Source organism: Nomia melanderi, unplaced genomic scaffold (assembly GCF_051020985.1).
Source record: "Nomia melanderi isolate GNS246 unplaced genomic scaffold, iyNomMela1 scaffold0379, whole genome shotgun sequence".
Classification (NCBI taxonomy): Eukaryota; Metazoa; Arthropoda; class Insecta; order Hymenoptera; family Halictidae; genus Nomia; species Nomia melanderi.
In genome coordinates, this window is record NW_027475494.1 from 2,501 (window position 1) to 10,000 (window position 7,500).

Below are 7,500 nucleotides of genomic sequence, written 5' to 3' on the forward strand. Positions count from 1 at the left end.
GTTCGCGAACGCGTCTTATGCGCCTCACCAGTGGTCTCTGCTGCGTCGCGTGTCTATATTCTCTTTTTACACTCTTCTCCTTCTTCTATCACATTTTACTCGATCGCGAAAAAGACTCTCGCTAGACGATCTCGCGCTCCGGTTAACTTTAACGCCCGTCCGAGAAGAATTTTCGGGGACTGGACGACCGAAGCGGATCTCGCGCGGTCTCGCGATCGACAGTGAAGAGAAGTGCAGAAGAGGAAAAGAAGACACGACAAACACACACCATGGGGCGACCGACGCGTTCGTTTCAACGCTTTCGCACAAAGTCGGCGGCGGTTATATATTTATATCATTATATTCCGGCGGACGGGACGCGACGTTCGAAAGCCTCGCCAAAGAGGAGCTCCTGCCTCTTCCTCTCTCTTTTCTACGAGAAAAGATAAACGTATTTTACGGGGATACGGAAACGTTACCACGTGGTGTCACACACGATCGTCCGTCTCTTCTCTATAGCAGAAACCGATAAAAATACACCTCCCGAAAGAGAGTATATGGTGATTCTTTTTATATATATATATATATTTCGAAATACAACTGAACGTGGCGGAAGCGCACGGTGGTGGTCCAGCGAGGACACGCGACGACGGGGAATAAGAACTATTCGACCCGTTACGAATACGCATGCTCGTCCCGCACGATTTTAACACACACCGTGTTTTTCTCCAGTCGTCAAAGCGTTCGTGCGTCGAATTCGAAAAATAAAAAAAAAAGAAAAACACCTTTTCTCTCTCTCGGGGTAAAAGAGTCGATGTGTATTGTGTATAAAGGTTCTGCGAGAAGTCTCGTTTTGACGTGTGTTCCGCCGATAACGACGATCCTCCGAAACGGGGATACAGAAACGTTACACCTCACAACACGATCTCCGTCTCTTCTCTATAGCAGAAACCGATAAAAATACACCTCCCGAAAGAGAGTATATGGTGATTCTTTTTATATATATATATTTCGAAATTCAACTGAACGTGGCGGAAGCGCACGGTGGTGGTCCAGCGAGGACACGCGACGACGGGGAATAAGAACTATTCGACCCGTTACGAATACGCATGCTCGTCCCGCACGATTTTAACACACACCGTGTTTTTCTCCAGTCGTCAAAGCGTTCGTGCGTCGAATTCGAAAAATAAAAAAAAGAAATACACCTTTTCTCTCTCTCTCGGGGTAAAAAGAGTCGATGTGTATTGTGTATAAAGGTTCTGCTGCGAGAAGTCTCGTTTTGCCGTGTGTTTCGGTAACGACGATCCTCCGAAACGTACATCTCATTCGTAAGAGAGGAAGAAAACAATCTCCCTGGGGCCAGTCGGTAATATACCGACATACGACGTGTCGTGCACATCCGTCTCACGCACGGTATACAAAATATGAATAAAACGTGTGTAGTCTCTCTCTCTCTCGACTTCTTAATATTTTCTTTCACCTCTGACGCATCATTTCAGGTGACGTCGGGAGCGCGGGAAAAAAAATTTTTCTAAACACACGAAACCGTTCATCTCACGAACAGCCGAAAAAGTTGTCGCTCAGATCCATATCGCAGTGGAGCGGTATCCGCGGGCGGTCGTAATTGAACGACGCACGACGCCGCGAACACTCACGCGAGTCCATACAAACGATTCCGATCGTTTTGCAACAACTAGAACGTACACTGTCCGTGAAATTCACAGAATTTTCGCGTGTCCGCGACAAACGCCGACGAGACACCCATCGTTCGCTCGTACGTAGCATCCTTCTCTTAACCCGACTCAGAAACGTTCTTTGCGCCCTTCGGTAAAAAAACGTTCGATCCGAAGAGGTGAACGACGGCGGGGATTTGACAGAGCTACGCAAGCAGTGTATGGTACGTAAACGACCCTCAGCCAGGCGTGGTCCAGGAATTGTATCCGTGGACCGCAATGTGCGTTCGAAATGTCGATGTTCATGTGTCCTGCAGTTCACACGTTGACGCGCAATTAGCTGCGTTCTTCATCGACCCACGAGCCAAGTGATCCACCGTTCAGGGTAATCGTATAAATTTTATATTTCACATATATAATTTTATTCTCATTTGTTCGACCTAATATCTCTCTTCTTTCAAAGAGAAGATAAAAGTTGATACCTGAATCTCCGACCAGCGCGCGAAGGAGATTCAGGCGTCGCCTTGGAGACGACACCGAAGCCTTTCGAGACGAAAAACGTTCAAGTAATATGTATATATTTCTCGACGTTCCGGGCGTATAGTGCATTCAAAAACCCGCGAAAGACGCAGAAGACTCGCACGCGTGGAAACGACGGGGATATATTTTGTATCCTACCCGATACTGAATCCATCGCGTGCAGTCGACCCTCGCGTTCTTCCGATCAGACGCATCTATTGTTGCGCGCATGTTTTCGCGTCGCATCGCGCGAAACGTTGCACGAATCGTACCGATCGATCGATTGAAAGCAAATAATGAAAAAAGACTTCACAGCTGGCTCTTTGCCGGTCATTCGTCCCATGTTATCTCTTGCCGCGAAATTGGCGCGCAAGAGTTGGGTGTCAGACGCGCGGCTTTAAAACGAGCTTCACGGCCGGTCCCTTCGTTACCGCTTTCGTTCTTTCTCTCGGAACGACCATGAACGAACACGACGAGCGACGCTACGGCATACCACGTCCACGGATTCGATTAAAAAAACAGACTTCACAGCTGGCTCTTTGCCGGTCATTCGTCCCATATTATCTCTTGCCGCGAAATTGGCGCGCAAGAGTTGGGTGTCAGACGCACGGCTTTAAAACGAGCTTCACGGCCGGTCCTCTCAATTCCGTGTACGGTACACGCAAGATGCGGGTTCCACTTCCAGACTACCCGGTCCCTTCTCTCTACGAGAATCGATAGTAGAAGAACGGCTCGAAAACGCGTCTCAGAGACTAGGGGAAAAGAAGCGGTATGCGAGCGAAACGAAAACGCATTATGGAAACGTCGCGAAACAATGTTCGACGGTTGCTCGGTTCCAATCGTGCGGCCGTTTCAATTTCTCGTGCGCTTCACCGTCCCTCCGTAACTCTGGCCGATCGCGTATACCGAAGAGCCGACACGCGCAAAAACCACAGGCATTGTATACTGTATATATATATGTTACAGTCACAGCCTTCGCGCGTTTTACTCTCCGACGCGGGGTTTCCACGACGAAAGAGAGACAGTTTCGTGGCGGGTGACTCGGCCGAATCGCTACGACGGGTATTTCTATTATAGAACGAATCATCGCCACCCTTTACCAGTGCCCGACGAAGGAATCACAAGGTCATCTGGAGTTTACAATGCCAGCGACGGTAATTCCAACGAAGACCCGATAAGTCAACTCATCGTTCTATTTCTCCCCGTACAGAAAAGCGAATCGACGCTAACGCACCTCGCGCAAGCACGAACGTTCTCTTCGCGTGGATCATCCCATCGTCGAAAGATGTAAAGACGCATTGGAGATCGTGGTCTCTGGCGGGCTCATTGCACGCCCCACTGCATATCTTTCCTCGAATCGAGAATGATTCGTCCACTAAGGCTGCGAAACTACGCGTCGAGGAAACTAGGGGAAAGAAGCGGGATGCGAGCGAAACGACAATACATTATGGAAACGTCGCGAAACAATGTTCGGCGGTTGCTCGTTTCCTCCTGCGGACGTTTCATTGCTCGGGCGCTTCACGTCCCTCCGTAACCTTCGCGCGATCGCGTGCCCCGGAGAGCCGGCAACCGGTGAACCACAGGCGTATAAACTATAGTCTTCTATAGCAAGCCTTCGGCGGTTACTCTCCGACGCGGGGATTCCACGACGAGAGAGAATTTCGTGGCGGGTGACATCGGTCGAAACGCTACGACGGGTATTTCTATTATAGAACGAATCATCGCCACCCTTTACCAGTGCCCGACGAAGGAATCACAAGGTCATCTGGAGTTTACAATGCCAGCGACGGTAATTCCAACGAAGACCCGATAAGTCAACTCATCGTTCTATTTCTCCCCGTACAGACAAGCGAATCAACGCTATCGCACCTCACGCATGCACGAACGTTCTCTTCGCGTGAATCGTCCCATCGTCGAAAGATATAGCCGCTTGGAGATCGTGGCCCATCAAGTTCTTCCGTAACTCCTGCGCGATCGCGTACCCCGGAGAGCAGGCAACCGGTGAACCACAGGCGTATAAACTATAGTCTTCTATAGCAAGCCTTCGCGTTTACTCTACGACGCGGGGATTCCACGACGAGAGAGATTTTCGTGGCGGGTGACACGGCCGAATCGCTACGACGGGTATTTCTATTATAGAACGAATCATCGCCACCCTTTACCAGTGCCCGACGAAGGAATCACAAGGTCATCTGGAGTTTACAATGCCAGCGACGGTAATTCCAACGAAGACCCGATAAGTCAACTCATCGTTCTATTTCTCCCCGTACAGAAAAGCGAATCGGCGCTATCGCACCTCACGCAAGCAGGAATGATCTCTTCGCGTGGATCGTCCCATCGTCGAAAGATGTAAGACGTACAGAAATCGTGGTCCATCACGATTATTCGTAACTCTCCGAGTCGCGTATCTGAGAGTAGGGCAAACGGAGAACCACAGGCATAAATAATACTATATATTTCTTATATATAGTTAGCCTTCGCGTTTTACTCTCCGACATGGGGATTCCACGACGAGAGAGAGTTTCGTGGCGGGTGACTCGGCCGAATCGCTACGACGGGTATTTCTATTATAGAACGAATCATCGCCACCCTTTACCAGTGCCCGACGAAGGAATCACAAGGTCATCTGGAGTTCACAATGCCAGCGACGGTAATTCCAACGAAGACCCGATAAGTCAACTCATCGTTCTATTTCTCCCCGTACAGAAAAGCGAATCGACGCTATCGCACCTCGCGCGAGCACGTAACTACTCTTCGCGTGGATCGTCCCATCGTCGAAAGATGTAAGACGCACGGAAATCGTGGCCCATCAACGTTTTTTTGTAACTCTGCCGATCGCGTATCACAGAGCCGAGACGCACATACCACAGGCGTATAATACCGTTTTCTTTCGTATGGTAAGCCTTCGCGTTTACTCTTCGGCGCGGGGTTTCCACGTCGAGAGAGACTTTCGTGGCGGGTGACATCGGTCGAAACGCTACGACGGGTATTACTATTATAGAACGAATCATCGCCACCCTTTACCAGTGCCCGACGAAGGAATCACAAGGTCATCTGGAGTTTACAATGCCAGCGACGGTAATTCCAACGAAGACCCGATAAGTCAACTCAACGTTCTATTTCTCCCCGTACAGAAAAGCGAATCGACGCTGTTGCACCTCACGCAAGCACGAACGTTCTCTTCGCGTGGATCGTCCCATCGTCGAAAGATGTAAGACGCACGGAAATCGTGGCACATCACGTGTTTTCGGAACTCTGTCGACCGCGTATCTCAGAGACGACGCGCGCGAACCACTGGCATATACTATTATATATCGCGTTTTACCCTCCGACGCGGGGATTCCACGACGAGAGAGAGTTTCGTGAGCGGGTTGACTCGGAAGAAACGCTACGACGGGTATTTCTATTATAGAACGCATCATCGCCACCCTTTACCAGTGCCCGACGAAGGAATCACAAGGTCATCTGGAGTTTACAATGCCAGCGACGGTAATTCCAACGAAGACCCGATAAGTCAACTCAACGTTCTATTGCTCCCCGTACAGAAAAGCGAATCGACGCAATCGCACCATACGCGTGCACGTAACAACTCTTCGCGTGGATCGTCCCATCGTCGAGAGACGTAAGTTTCCATACTATGAATTCGCGTTTTACTCTCCGACGCGGGGATTCCACGACGAGAGAGAGTTTCGTGAGCGGGTTGACTCGGAAGAAACGCTACGACGGGTATTTCTATTATAGAACGCATCATCGCCACCCTTTACCAGTGCCCGACGAAGGAATCACAAGGTCATCTGGAGTTTACAATGCCAGCGACGGTAATTCCAACGAAGACCCGATAAGTCAACTCAACGTTCTATTGCTCCCCGTACAGAAAAGCGAATCGACGCAATCGCACCATACGCGTGCACGTAACAACTCTTCGCGTGGATCGTCCCATCGTCGAGAGACGTAAGTTTCCATACTATGAATTCGCGTTTTACTCTCCGACGCGGGGATTCCACGACGAGAGAGAGTTTCGTGAGCGGGTTGACTCGGAAGAAACGCTACGACGGGTATTTCTATTATAGAACGCATCATCGCCACCCTTTACCAGTGCCCGACGAAGGAATCACAAGGTCATCTGGAGTTTACAATGCCAGCGACGGTAATTCCAACGAAGACCCGATAAGTCAACTCAACGTTCTATTACTCCCCGTACAGAAAAGCGAATCGACGCAATCGCACCATACGCGTGCACGTAACAACTCTTCGCGTGGATCGTCCCATCGTCGAGAGACGTAAGTTTCATAGTAAGCCTTCGGCGTTTTACTCTCCGACGCGGGGATTCCACGACGAGAGAGAGAGTTTCGTGAGCGGGTTGACTCGGAAGAAACGCTACGACGGGTATTTCTATTATAGAACGCATCATCGCCACCCTTTACCAGTGCCCGACGAAGGAATCACAAGGTCATCTGGAGTTTACAATGCCAGCGACGGTAATTCCAACGAAGACCCGATAAGTCAACTCAACGTTCTATTTCTCCCCGTACAGAAAAGCGAATCGACGCAATCGCACCATACGCGTGCACGTAAACAACTCTTCGCGTGGATCGTCCCATCGTCGAGAGACGTAAGTTTTCATAGTATTAATTCGCGTTTTACTCTCCGACGCGGGGATTCCACGACGAGAGAGAGTTTCGTGAGCGGGTTGACTCGGAAGAAACGCTACGACGGGTATTTCTATTATAGAACGCATCATCGCCACCCTTTACCAGTGCCCGACGAAGGAATCACAAGGTCATCTGGAGTTTACAATGCCAGCGACGGTAATTCCAACGAAGACCCGATAAGTCAACTCAACGTTCTATTTCTCCCCGTACAGAAAAGCGAATCGACGCAATCGCACCATACGCGTGCACGTAAACAACTCTTCGCGTGGATCGTCCCATCGTCGAGAGACGTAAGTTTTCATAGTATGAATTCGCGTTTTACTCTCCGACGCGGGGATTCCACGACGAGAGAGAGTTTCGTGAGCGGGTTGACTCGGAAGAAACGCTACGACGGGTATTTCTATTATAGAACGCATCATCGCCACCCTTTACCAGTGCCCGACGAAGGAATCACAAGGTCATCTGGAGTTTACAATGCCAGCGACGGTAATTCCAACGAAGACCCGATAAGTCAACTCAACGTTCTATTACTCCCCGTACAGAAAAGCGAATCGACGCAATCGCACCATACGCGTGCACGTAACAACTCTTCGCGTGGATCGTCCCATCGTCGAGAGACGTAAGTTTCCATACTATGAATTCGCGTTTTACTCTCCGACGCGGGGATTCCACGACGA

General features: G+C 49.9%; 1 non-coding gene across 1 annotated transcript; it reads right to left on the reverse strand.

Annotated features, from left to right (window-relative positions):
- Positions 1–1,885: 1,885 nt before the first annotated feature.
- LOC143176103 (5.8S ribosomal RNA) lies at positions 1,886–2,040 on the reverse strand. Its single transcript, XR_013000700.1, has one exon. It is a non-coding gene; the product is annotated as a 5.8S ribosomal RNA (ribosomal RNA).
- Positions 2,041–7,500: the final 5,460 nt, after the last annotated feature.